At 45.4% G+C, this 14,517-nt stretch overlaps 1 non-coding gene across 1 annotated transcript; it reads right to left on the minus strand.

Moving 5' to 3' along the window:
* Window positions 1-691: 691 nt before the first annotated feature.
* On the minus strand, window positions 692-796 carry LOC115065330. Its single transcript, XR_003845107.1, has one exon. It is a non-coding gene; the product is annotated as a U6 spliceosomal RNA (small nuclear RNA).
* Between the last annotated feature and the right edge of the window lie 13,721 nt (window positions 797-14,517).

Raw genomic sequence — 14,517 nt, forward strand, 5'->3', positions numbered from 1 at the left:
GAGGGAGGGAGGTAAGGAAGGAGGGAGGGAGGGAGGAAGGGAAGGAGGGAGGGAGGGAGGGAGGGAAGGAAGGAGGGAGGGAGGGAAGGAAGGAGGGAAGAGAAAAAAAACCCTACCATAGGAACCCAGTTCTTTTGCTCCTGGGCATATATCAGAGAACTCCATATCTGCCCACAGAGATCTTTGCACATCCATGTTTAGTGCTGCTCTGTTGAAGACAACAGGGAAATGGAGCCAACCTTGATGTCTATTGACAGGTGAACGGGTAATGAAAATGTGGTCCATAGACAAAATGGGGGATTATTCAGCTGTAAAGAAAATTAAAATCTGCAGGAAAATGGGAAGATTTTAGAATGTGAGGTTGCCCAGGAACTCAGAGGACAAGAAATACATTCTCCTCACATGTGACTCCTCCGCTACAACGTGTACATGTCCAAACTGAAAGGACGGTATATTAGAGCGCTTAGAAGAAAGGCCAGGCAGGGCTAACAGTGGATGAGGAGGAAGCACACAACGCAGCCGATGTGTGAGTCACCAAGGAGGACGAGCAATTCATTATTGCTCTATTTTCAACTCTGCCATAATTGTTTCTTTTCTTTTTCTAGGCAGACAAAAGCTTGCTTTATTTTAATGACTGGTCTATGTGATCTATTTCCAAGGCCACTAAGTACAGACAGGAACGAGATACTTTAAAAATATGGGACATGATAAATTTGCATGCCATGCTTGCTCAGGGACCAGGCTAATTTTCTTTGAATTATTCCAATTGTAGTATATATGCTGCTGCAGAAAGCAGTCATCTTCCTTTCTTCCTTCCTCCCTCCCTCCCTTTCTTCTTTTCTGTATGAATAAGTCCAGGACTCCTTTTAAGACCGAGCTGGCCAGTACACAGTTGGCCAACACTTCTCCCCTTTAACTGTTTTCCCCTAGACAAAGACTAATAAACTCTTAGAGCTGGGTGTAACCTCTGAGAGTGTCAAGGGCAAATTTCTCAGTTTTAGGCAGGATGACTCTGGGCTCAGAGCATCCAAGGAGCCCTGAGTGAGTGCTAAGCATAGATTCAGCTGCCTACATCTGGTTGTTTCCATGGCTTTCTCCGTTTGGTCAAAACCCACCACCACCACCACCAACAACAACAACAAAAACAAAATCCAAAGCCATTTATTTTGGTAAAGGTAAACACACACAGTGGTATAGTGTCTCCCCCCCCCCCCCAGGCCTCTCACACAACTTCAACAACCACTTGGCCAGTCTCATTCCATCCATGTTCCTCATATCCTCCACCTCCTTCTTCTGTCTCACTAGAAAAATTTCAGTAACTCTCTGGAGTCAAAACACTGTCATGGGCTGGATGTGGTGAGACACACCTTTTTTCTGGAGGCAGAAGCAGACAGATCTCCATGAGTTCGAGGCCAGCCTGATCTACATACATGTGGAGTTCCAGGACAGCTAGGGCACAGAGAAACCTTATCTCAAAAAAACCAAACCAAACAGAAAAGCCCTGGAAGGTCTCTGATTTTAATGTCAGTACCAGGTTATTATCACACCAGGAGAGCTAAACTTGGTTTTCAATTGAACGGGATTTAAAAAAAAATCACCAAAGAGACAAATCCCTAGGCAGGCATATGAGGATGTTTCCAGGGAGATTTAACTGATGTGGGCTGGGGCCCTGGACTTGAGTAAAACAGAGAACGTAAACCAAACACCAGCCTCGGTATCTCTTTGCTTCGTCACTGCCGATGCAACGTGCTCAACCTCCTCAGGTCCTTCTGCCTCCACTTCCCGGCTATGATGGACTGAACCTTCAAACCGTGAGCCAACATCAACCCTTTCTCCCGTATGCTGATTCTGTCCATAATGCCACACACTAAAAATAATAATAATGGTGATGATGATGATGATGATAACAGGGATGCCAGAGGGGTAGCTCAAGGGTTAAGAGCACTTGTTGCTTTGAGAGCAGACTGATTCCCAGTATACACATGGAGTGTGGGCTCACAGCCATGTGTAACTTCAATTCCAGGGGCCCTGACATCCTCTCCTGACTTCCATAGGTATCGGGAACACAGGCAGTGCATAGATTTAAAAAAAAAAAAAAAAAAAAAAAAACAAACCACTCACACACATAAAATAAAATAATCTAAAGCCAAAAATAAATAAATAAATAAATAAATAAATAAATAAATTTTAAAGAGCTGGGGCTGAGGTGGCCCACACCTCTAACCTCGGCACTGGGAAGTAAGGGAGGTGGATCTCTGTGAGTTTGAGGCCAGCTTATTCTCTATAGGAAGTCTATTCTATATATTCCAGGACAGCCACAGCAATATAACAATCCCCTGTCTCGAAACAAATTTAAAAAACAACTTTGCTTACAGTTTGTGATGGTTTGTATATGCTTGGCTCACGGAGTGGCACTGTTTGGAGGTGTGGCCTTGTTGGAATAGGTGTGTCACTGTGGGTGTGGGCTTTAAGACCTTACTCTTAGTTGTCTGGAATTGAGTACTCTGCTAGCAGCCTTCAGATGAAGATGTCGAACTCTCAGCTCCTCCTGTGCCGTGCCTGCCTAGATGCTGCCATGCTCCCATCTTGATGATAATGGACTGAACCTCTGAGCCTGTAAGCCAGCCCCAATTAAATGTTTGCCCTTTATAAGACTTGGCTTGGTCATGGTGTCTATTCACAGACACAAATCATCAAATATGCTTCCAAGGTTTAAATTGTTTCATTTGCCACAGAGTTTTTTAAAAAAAATAGTTGTTTTGTAGTAAGTGGATATGGTACTGTGGAGGATACAGGCTCAATGATTTAAAGGAGTCTGTCTTTGACTCTAAACAGTTAAGTATGAAGCTGGATCCAGCTTATGCTGGATAAAACCATAGTGCACCATGGGACAGAACTGGGCAGCCCACAGAGAGGTTATTTAGGCTGTGGGGATCCCAAGCCTGCTCTGCCACCTCCTAACCATGTGACCACGGGTAAATGAATGTCTTCCTCGCCTCAGGGAAGGGGAAAATGACCACGGGGCTAATAACAGAACTGCCTGTTAGAGTTGTTGGAAGGAGACCTCTCACAGTACGTGCAGTTGGATCGGAACACAGGACTTCAGAATTACTCAGGAAACATCAGCAGGGCTATATGCCGACATGGTGATGTAAGACCTGTTAATAAGTCCTGCAGGTGAGTGTGATAGAGGGCGATCCTCTCTGGTGATTATGTCACAAAGAATAACACGCAACCATTGTTATATGTTATTATTATAAAGATGATGATTTGGACTACGGATTGCTTTCCTGTCATCTTTCTGTTTCTATGAAGTTCAGGCAGGTCTGGTGTTTGCTATGTATCCCAGGCTGGCTTTGAACATTCGACAATTCTGACATCGTAGCAGTAAATGCCCATGAAGGGAAGACCTTCCTTCTCTCTCTCTCTTTTCTGAATGTGCTTCCCTAACACTTCGATCTCTCTTTCTCCTCTCCCTACACTGTGGATGCTTTTCTGCTGTGTGACTGACTTCCTAGCCTGTCTCAGGTCTCCTCTCCATTGTCCTCTTCTGGGCGACGCCCACTGAGATTACAGCTTGCTTACCCTGGGGTGGTTTTGTTTATTTGTCTGTCTGTTTTGTTTTGTTTTGTTTTGTTTTCTTCTAAGCTCAAATAAGATTGTCCTTGTCCTTCCACTTGAATTCATCTTTAAATTATTTGATTAACAAGACTAAGAACCCTAGAGGGAGCCCTGGTTTCCCCAGGGATGCTTCCTATGGGCAGGGATGACAGACATTGTATATTGTACTTCGCCAGCGGTTGCTCTTTCTTTCCTTTCTCTCTCGGACAGGGTTCCCTGTATCCACTGATGGCCTTGAACTTGTTAGCAGAGAAGGACTTGAACTTCTGAGTCTCCCTTTCATCTCTCTACTGCTTAAGAATGCCAGACTGGTGGCACACGCCTTTAATCCCAGCACTCGGGAGGCAGGCAGAGGCAGGTGGATTTCTGAGTTCGAGGCCAGGCTAACCTGGTCTACAGCATGAGTTCCAGGACATCTAGACCATGCCTGCAGCCCTATGATCCCTGCTAAGTTTATGTCATGATGGGTGTCAAACCGAGTGTTTTACACAGGACGGTCATCAAAGTTTTAAAATTGTGTGCATGTGTGTTTGTGAAGGATACCTAGTGTGCAGGGGAGGGCATGTGGAGGCCAGAGGACAGCTTTATGGAGTTGATTTTCTCTTCTCACCTTTATACAAGTTCAAAAGATCAAATTCCGGGGCTGCCAGGTTTTGGGGGCAGATGCCTTTGGCTGCCCCGCCCTCCTTCCCTCAGGTTCTGAAATAGCTTTTCCTGGGTTAATCCTATTGGTGTCTCTGTAGGTGTGCCTGGAGGGAAGCTCTGGGGCACTTCCCCTCCCCTGAGGCCTCTTTGAGGCAGAGGTCAGAATCATTCAGCCAGTTCTCAGTTGTTTTTAATTCTCACAGGGGTGCTCAATTCTCAGAAGAGAGCCAATGATTGACAGGGAACTCTAGGCTGCATCTGCCTGTAATGCCAATACCAGAGGCTGAGGCAGGGGGATCTTGAGTTGTAAACCAGCCTGGGCTGCAAAGTGAATTCAAGGTGACTAGTAAGATCCTGTTTCGAGCTATCAGAGAATAGATAAACAGTCCTCATAGCAACCGGTAGCAGGAGAGGCATCTGTTACTCAGGACAGTGGGAATGACACCAGAAATGTCCTGGGATGGATGATAAATTCTGCATGCCCAATGCAGAACATCAGGCCTGGTTTTAAAGAGCACAGAGCTTACTCATCTTTCCCCCACTTACCTCCACACCCTTGCCTCTCTACTCCAGAGCCATATATAGCCCCATCCCCAGTCACTTTAACCTCTGGAAGCCTGGGGACAAGCCAGGAGCTAAGTGTCTGGGCGGCTGCATCTGGGAATGGTCTACGCCACAGCATACAAGCTTTTCCATGGTAGAAATAGTGTCTTCCTAGTAGGAATAAAAGATAGAGCCTAGTGGGAACTGTTCACTGGCAAGCTTTAAGAACTGCTCAAAGTCTGCAGGCAAACTGTGTCTCCTTGGCTCCCACCAATCCGGAGACCTGGTTGATCCGGACTCTTAGTTAAATACATATTTACTTCTTGTATTCACTCAACCACGCAGATTTGTGGACATAAAGTGTTTCTAACTCCTGTAGACGCAGCATGGCTTCTTATTGGGTAAGAAGGAAAATACAAAATGATGAGGCGATCATGATGTTTATGGTGCAATTAATATAGATTTCGATCGCATACCTTTATCACCATAATAACGACAGTAACAACATTGGATTTCCTGGGAACAAAGCAAATCCTGATGAAAAATTTAAAACTCAAAAGAAAATGCACTGAGACATATTGTCAATAATTCAGTTTTGCAAATATGGGGTGCCTATTAGGTGCCCAGGTTTGGTTTGCTCAAGCCTTCTCCTGAAAGCCATGGTTGAATTCCAAGGCAGTTTTCTCAAAGAATTATTATTTACTGGAGAGACTATGACAAGATTACAGATAATTGTCATGCAAGCCAAGGAAAAATGTATGACTGGAGAGGCATCCCAACCGTGTTCTGAAGGGATTTATGAGCTGTGAATGTCTCTCCTCTTTGCAGGAGGTAACATAGGGTTAGAGAAGCGATCCTACTGTTGTTTATTTACTTTACTCCAGTGCAAGGGATCAAATCCTGGCCACCGCTCATGGCAGGCAAGAAGCTCTACCGCTGAAACAAGTCCCCGGTCAAGTCCCCGGCCTTGTTTTTAACCTTAAAAAAAAAAAATCTAAGACAGCATTTTACTAAATTGTTAGGCTGTAAGACAGGCTGGCCTTAATTTTGTGATCGTTCTGCCTCAGCTGCCTAAGTAGCTGGAATCCTAGGCCCACCCTACCAGGTCTAGCTTTTTAAAGAAAGAAACAAATAAACAACTTTCTGAGCAGTATGTGGGATTCAGTGATGGATCCCTTTCATCTCAGCACTAGGGAGGCAGAGGCAGGCAGGCCTCTGTGAGTTCAAGGTCAATGTTGTCTTCAGAGGGAGTTCTAGGTCAGCCAGGGTCACACAGTAAGGCCTCATCTCAAAAACAAACAAGTAAATAATAAGAAATAAATATAGGCAGCTCTCAGGAATGATCAACTGCTCATTATCATGACACTCTGTGTGTGTGTGTGTGTGTGTGTGTGTGTGTGTATGTATGTATGAATGACTCTAGGGTTGTTTGTATTTTCCAGAGTCAAGCTTTCTGATATTAGATGACTGGTGGGAGTTAGTGCTAAGGATGGAGGTTGGGGCCTTGCTTGTGCTAGATTCTTGGGCCTCCCTTTTCAGTTTTGCCCTAGAGCACAATCCCTTGTGGTAGAAATTCTGTCCCCACAAGCTCAGTATGGCGAGTGAGGGCAGGCGTGTATATTCACCCCAAACCTCCATGTTAGGCTGTGGTGTTACAAGGGTGGTAGAGTGATTGTCTAGCATGCATGCATGAAGTCTTGGGGTGGGGGGTGCTGATCCCACTCAGAAGGGCATAAGACCAGGTACCACTGCTCATACCTGCTAAATGAGCTGAGGCAAGAGGCTCAGAAGTTGTTAAAACACGCCCCCACACCCCAGCCTGTTTGCTCAGGATTACAATAATTGAGCACAAGGCTATGAAGTTGGTCTCTCCAGGGGTCCAATTCTGTTTCAAATTTCTGCAAGCTGTTAGGTTACCTCATGCTTTGGTTTTCCTCTTCTGCAACATCAGAACAAGAGAACCTACCTTGGAAGTTTAAATGAGTTAATGCACAAGATGACCTTAGGAACAGTGTCAGGGACTGTCAAGTTTTCTGTTTTTGACCTTCCTAAGGGGTAAGGTACAGTTGACAACCTATGCACCTGGAGGTCACCTTCTGGTACCTACGGCTTCTTTGTCTTTCTGACCCTCTCCTGCTTACAGGGCTACTTGCCATGGTCTCCTCTTCTTCCTTGTTAAAGGACAGAATTACAGTGAGTTATTTCAGAGTTATTTTTATTTTAGTATGTTTGCATGTGGGAGGGTATATGATGTATGTGTGTGAGTGTATGATGAGAGGAGAGAGGGAGGGGAGAGGGGAGAATGAGAGGAAGAGGGAGAGGAAGTGGAAGGGTGAGGGGGAGAAGGGGAGGGAGACAGGGGAGAGGGAAGAGGAAAAAGGAGAGGGGGAGGAGAGAGGAAGTCAGTTCTCTCTGCATCTTTGAGGCAAGGTCTCTGTTTCTGCTGAGGTTCATCTTCCAGGATATCTGGTCCACAGGCATTCTCCTGCCTCCAGCTTTCTTCTCACTTTAGGAATCCTGGGATTACAGATGCACTCACTTTTTCCAGCTTTTTTATGTGGGGTCTAGGGATTGAAGTTTGCTTGCCAGGGTGGTACAGAAATGCTTTGCCCATTAAGGCGTTTTGCTGGCCCTATTTTCTTACTTTTATTTGTGTCTGGGTTTCTGTGAAGGTATATAGATTTTGATTGGCTCTTTTTTTGATGCCAGAACCTGGGGCAACACAGAAATCCATAAAATCAAAAAAAAAGTGTTCCAAAGAGCTAAGCCAAGTAGGTTTGTTTCATACATAGACAGAAAAAGACTGAAGAAAGTTAAAAATCAGAACCAGGCTTGTCATATCAGTGCTACTGTCTTTGCAAGGTAAGGACAGGAAGTCAGTCCGGAAGAAAACCTGGTGGACAGTAGGTTGCTTCAGGTTATCTTTGTGTGATCGGAGCAGAGGAGACTCTGTTATCTGTTATCTGTGTCTGGCTGACACAACCGGTAAAGGAAATCAGACTGCAATCACTCCAAACTTTTTTCGGAGAAGGGTCACCACACAGCCTAGCTTTAGTCTGGTAACGTCGGATTTTAGCTCGAGTGGCTCCATATTGATTTCTTTAGTCTTGTCTGTCGGATCTGGTCCGAAACAATGGCTTCCTGTAGTTTTCATTGACCATGCCTGTCCTTTCCGTGTGGGCAACTCCCTGAGGAGACAACATCTGCCCTCTGCGTTCCTTGTCACACACTTGCAGTGGACTGAGCTCAGCCAGACCCAGGCTGCAGCTGCCTCTCGGTGACTGTTCCAGTGTGGGGCTCCAGGCCTGTTTTTGGCTAGATGTGTTACTCTTTCGCCGTGCTCTTCCTACAGAGCTTTCCCAACTTTTAACTCATCCTTCCTCACTATTTTCAAAATCTTACCCCATCTGGCTACTTTAGAGTCTCTTAGCCACTCTTTGTCCTCCAGAGGATGAGGGTGTTATCTCTTGGCTTATAAAGACTTTCGTCTTTATCCGCAGACTCCATTTCCCTACCTGTGCTGTCTCTCTTGTTCTTTACATTCTGAAAGCCAGTTTCTTGTCAAGCCCTCTGGGGGAGTCGGGGGTGGGAACATCTCACCATTTGACCAGTCAGTCTCCTTCCTCTCTTTCCCCTTGTCATCTTCTTGGTCCTGCCGAATCTAATGGCCACCTCTTTGAGGACGTATGTCTCTTGGGGGGGGGGGGTCACTGCGTGTGATTTAAGTGCTCCTTTGGCTTCATCAAGCAGTGAGTAACTTTTAGAAAACATTATCAGTGTGGTCCTTACCACTCCCACGTGGTTTTCTTCTTTCACTGGGAGTTCCATGAGGGCTGCAGCCTCCAAGGTTCCTTGGACTTCGTATTCTACGGACCTCATCCAGTACATCTGGCACACACAAAAGACATACCGAGTGGAAGCTGCAGACGAAACCGGTCCCACAAGCCGTGAGGTGCCTTTGTGAGTCGGGTGTCTCAGTGTGCGTCGTACCTGCACGATCTTAACTTCACGGATAGAAGATTTTCAGATGCCCGTTGACACAGCAAGGACTATTTAACAACAAAGTTGAAAAGGCTTACACTGGTGCTGTAAGTGGCGCGGTCCGTTAGGAACACTTCCGGTCTGGAAGAGAAAACTCTCTGGCTTCTCCCGTTAGGCAGGGTTAATGATCGAGCTAAGGGGCAAACACACAGGAAGGTGGGACCACCCCTAGGAAGACACATTTGCCTTAAGCCATCCTAACAGAGATAGGCAGACTAATTATCCCTTCAGTAAGGTAATGGACTTCTCCTTCCCAGGATTCTCTAACTCGGTCGTAGAGGATCACTGATATGTGACTTCGTAAGTTGGCCAGAAAAGCACCACGTTTTCTTTTTCTTATTTCTACCTCCGTCCTAAGAATGCTTTCCCCAGCACTTTGGACTTGGTGCTCTCTACCCTGCGGCCCTGTGCTGATCAGCCACACTGACTTTTTTCTTCCCCTTTCCATTTTTACAGCTGCTGAGATTTACCGCTGGCCTCTCTCCGGGCTGGGGGTGGGTGGTTGTGTGGAATAGGAGGAGTGGGGTCAGGGGTTCTTTTAAACTCTAATAAAAGTACCTAAAAGCTTCCCTTTGCGCCTGCTCTTAAATTCCTTTATCAACGGAAACCAAGAACCCCTAGAAGAGATCCCAGTTTCCCTGGTATCATCAGGTGACGACAAGGGGATCCCCCCCCCCAAAGTTTCTGGTAACATAACTCCCTCATTTCTAGGAATCAACCTAGGTAAATACTCAAAGGCAAACAGTCTTCACCAGGATGTTCATGAGCAAGTATTTCATAGTGGCTAAAAACACTGAAAAAAAGAATGCAGAAACGAGGACTGGAGAGAGAGCTCACTAAGGAGAGCACCCATAGACATAAAAGTGAAATCTATTAAAAACATACAGAGATATTTAAGTACTCAGTATTGTGGTACAGCCATAGAATAGAGAGTCCTAAGTGATACGGAGCAACATTCATATTACTTACAAAAAACATGGATTAAAAATAAACTAATGAGCCGGGCGTGGTGGCGCACGCCTTTAATTCCAGCACTTGGGAGGCAGAGGCAGGCGGATTTCTGAGTTCGAGGCCAGCCTGGTCTACAAAGTGAGTTCCAGGACAGCCAGGGCTGTACAGAGAAACCCTGTCTCAAAAAACCAAAAATAAATAAATAAATAAAAAATTAAAAATAAAAATAAAAATAAACTAATGTAGTACGATCTTAAATCATACGAAGGGAAAAACCTCACCCATGTTCAGAGAAAAGGTTGGGGGGGGGAGAGAGGGACATTAAAATGAGCTATTTGATGTTGACAACTTGATTGGTTTTTCATTTTGTTCTTTTTGATTGTTGGTATTTCCTAAATCATCTACAATAAATGTCCTCACTTTTAGAATCCAAACTATTAAAAGCAAAAAGCTGGCCGTGGCACATTGCCTGTAGCACCAGCACTTGTGAGGCAGAGGCAGAAGGATCAGAAGGAGTTCAAAGCCATCCTCAGCTGCATAGAGAAGTCAACTTAGAAATGTTGGTTGCGTGAGACTATAGTTAACAACAACAATAACAACAACAATGACAATAGCAACAATGACAATAACAACAAAAGTTTCTTTCTATGTAGCCTTGGCTGGCCTATAACTCCTATGTAGACCAGGCTGATCTCGAACTCACAGATTGGCCTGCCTCTGCCTTCTGTGGTCTGCGATTAAAGATATGGGCCACCATGCTGGGTTCAAATGTCTTTTGATCCATCTGTGCAGCATTATTTATCTTTCTAGTGAAAAACTTACATCTTCCTTTGGATACATATCCTTCACTAGTTTGGATTATAGAATATAGGTGAAATTGACCTCTGACCCCAGATCCTTTGGAGGATGGGCATATGAAGCACATCTAGCCAATCATTGTTTTTTTTTTTTTTTTTTTTTTTTTTTTTTGACATAGGGTCTTTCTATATCTCCCTAGCTGACCTGAAACTCACTACACAGACCAGGCTGGCCTTGAACTCACAGAAATCTGCAAGCCTCTGTCTCCCAAGTGCTGCCACTGCACCCAGCTTCATTGTCTTTTACTGATGAGCAAGTGACCTAAGACCAGCAAGTGAGGCTCCGTCACCACTATTATAGAAGAGGCTGATGGGGCAGAAGAGCTGTGCTCTGTTGGCAGTAGGATGCTGGAAGCCTAGCTGCTTGAGCACACATAACACCAACAGAGCAACACAAGGCAGGTGTCTGTGAAGGATGGAGATGGAGGGGGAAAAGCCATTCACATCCAACACACACACACACACACACACACACACACACACACACACACAACCACTATCACCACCACCATCCCCATTCAAATCCTGACAGCTTTGAGTTCTTGGATGCAAGAGAATGTGCAATGAAAGCATCCTTGAGCCTTTCAGGGGTAAGTACCCCAGAATGCTGTTTTCTTTGTTTAAGTCAGTTTGCAATATATTCTTACAATTGGCAGTCAACAGCCCCTCACTAAAATAACGACAAAGACAGAAAAATACATAAAACACAATCACAACAGCAGCTAGGGTTATCACAAAATATAATACAGAACTGACCCATCCGTTCTCTCAGGGAGAGGAAACAGTTCACCTTTGAAAATGTTTAGTTGGACAGTGCTCATCTGTAACTCGGTTCCTTCCCAGAGCCCTGCACTAACTAATAGCACCTTGCGCATGTCTTCTTGCAGTACAAAGCAGTCAGGGGGTCCTATTGAAAATAGCTAACAACCCTAAAAGCACAGGTCCTAGAGGCTCTCTGCTGTGCGCAGCGTTCAACCTGTAATTGCTGGCTCTAAGGAGATGGGAGGTGGGTGTCTCAGGAGTGGGTTGGAACACGGGGCCACTTAGGATGTGCTTGGGGGTGGCTTTTAAAAAAAACAAATCAGTACAATAAGATTTCAATATTCTACCAGCCAATATGGCCTTGTGGAGTGTCCTGGCTCAACATGAGTTCTATTCTCAGATGTTATTGCTTCTTATCAGAACGGCTGTTTTCCCCATCACACGGTGAATTCCTACAGGCAGGGATCTTGTCTTATTAATTTGTGTGTAGGTCTTGGTGCCTACTGGCAAGTCCTGGGCATTCAATAATGTTTGTTGAGTGGTAAACGCCGATGACAATTTAGAACAGTATAATTCCCTACTCTGCTTTTATTTCTTCCCGAACAGAAATTTCTTGCCCGGAATTAAATTGCAATATGGTTTCCTTCTCAACACACTTCTGGAGATGCTATCTTCTCCAATGTCAGTTGATTGAAGAAGGAAAATTGTAATTTTTCCTTTCTCAGGCATAATGTTAATCTTTTAACTCATAGTAACTTTTTTTCCCCTTAACATAAGATGGATTTTAGAAGTCAATCAAGATCCTAGAAGTTTAGGAGTACTGAGTGCCATCACTTACATCTGTCAACCCAAGAGGAAAGTGTAGCTCAATGCCCCTCTGCAACTGCACGGCCAGAACTAGTAGTTCCTAGGATGCTGGGCAGGGCTCCCATCTCAGATCCCACGGATGGTCAGCACGGGACCACATCTACTAACAGTGCCTCGCTCCTCCTTGTTGCCCTGAAGGTGCCCCAAAGTGTGCTTTGAAGGAAGGGGCACATCAATTCGTGTCAGGGGAGGCAGTTATATACCTGGATAATTTGATCATTCTCTAGTACTGACACATTTTAAGTGAATAGTTTGGAAAATGAATTTTCTTAAGCCTGTCAATATCCAAAAGGATGGCTTCAATTTTACATGATGTCAGAAAGCTGGGAAGTGATGTATTATTCTTGATACCGGAAAAGGCCACATGTATTTAAATTGTTATTTTTTGCAGTTATTATCTCCCTTTTATTTTTCCATTCTTAAAAAATACTGTTTGTATTATCTATCTATCTATCTATCTACTCATCCATCCATCCATCCATCTACCTATCTATCTATTACATTTTCGTGGCGGCGTGTCTGCCCTCCTTTACTTTTTTTTTTTTTTTTTTTTTTNTTTTTTTGATTTTTTGAGACAGGGTTTCTCTGTGTAGTCCTGGCTGTCCTGGAACTCACTTTGTAGACCAGGCTGGCTTCGAACTCAGAAATCCGCCTGCTTCTGCCTCCTGAGTGCTGGGATTAAAAGCATGCACCACCATGCCCAGCTGGGGAAACTTATGATAACCAGAAAATAATATTGGTTTGAGGCCTCACACTCAAACACTATTAAGTGTGCAATCTTGGGGCACTTAAAGAACCACAAAAATAAAGTTTATCCTCTCTACTTCATAAAGTTAACTGTAGACCCGGATAACAGGATACTATAAAAACCCTCTACCGAGCAGATTGTTACTGTCCACCCACGGATAGCCGCAGTGACTGTGAAACGTCCCTAGGTAAAAATTGTCTTAAGAGAATTACTTTAGGAGTTGGAGAGATGGGTCAATAGTTAAGAACAAGAAAGTTGGCCGGCCGGGCATGGTGGCACACGCCTTTAACCCCAGCACTTGGGAGGCAGAGGCAGGCAGATTTCTGAGTTCGAGACCAGCCTAGTCTACAAAGTGAGTTCTAGGACAGCCAGTAACCCTGTTTCGAAACAAACAAACAAACAAACAAAACAAGAACAAGAGTAGTTGGGTTCCAGGCACCCACAAGATGATCCACAAACATCTGTAACTCCAGTTTCAGGAGATCTGACAACCTTCTGACCTCCCTGGGCACTAGTCACACACGTGGCACACACACATATTCATGTAAGTAAAACACTCACACACATTTAAAAAAAATTAAAAAGGAAATTACTTTACTTTTATCTTGCTCCTAAGGCAGACCACAGTCGGAGCAAGTTGGGGAAAGGGGCACGCAGAGGGGAAGGGGGGGGGTTGAGGGTGAGATTAAAAAAAAAAATTAACACAAGAGAAAAGGCACCCAAATGCAAATGGGTTTTAAAAACCATGTTTCAAAGCTAACTCCTTCACAGGATACCTCTCCGTAGTCCACTGGCCCAGTTTCCACAAGTCTCAGCAGGAGCTTGGTTGGGCGGAGGTCCACGCTGGCCAATAGAAATCAGCTGTGTTCTTACAGGTTTCGCAGCAGGTGGAGAAACTGAGCATGAAAAATTACTTAAACGTGGGCTCGGTCTCCTACTGAGGTCAGGGGCGCCACGATCCGTCCTCCTCTACTAACAGGAACGGAAATAAATGTTGGGGACCCAGTTTCCTAATCCCTTCGCCCAGCAATCCCGACTAGTAACACCTCCACCAAAAGCCTGGCATATTCTCCCCGCTCTGGAGCTTGCTGGAGGGACCGGTGGTAGTCCTTTATTGTCTAGGGAACACCTGCCAGGTGGCTGGCCCATACTTAATGCGCGCGTGGAGCTGGGCTTGACAAAGCACGGGCAGCACCTGCGTGGCCAGCCAGCCGCCTGGAACTGAAGGACCACCAATGGAGGAAGAGTGCTGGGAGAAAGAGGATCCAGGGTGGAGGGCCTATGGGGGCTCCTGGTCTTAGAGGGCACAGCACCTCTGTGATCAGCATATTCCAGCCCGAGAGCCCTGGGCACCAGGCAGCGGGAGGGAGGGAGACCCGGGCGGGAGAAGGGAGGGGCGTGGCCACGCGCTAGGAGGAGGGCTGGAGGAGGGGCTGTCGCGCGCCGCTAGTGGCTCTGGGGGCTCGGCTTTGCCGCGCTCCG

This window comes from Mus pahari, chromosome 13 (assembly GCF_900095145.1).
Source record: "Mus pahari chromosome 13, PAHARI_EIJ_v1.1, whole genome shotgun sequence".
NCBI lineage: Eukaryota > Metazoa > Chordata > Mammalia > Rodentia > Muridae > Mus > Mus pahari.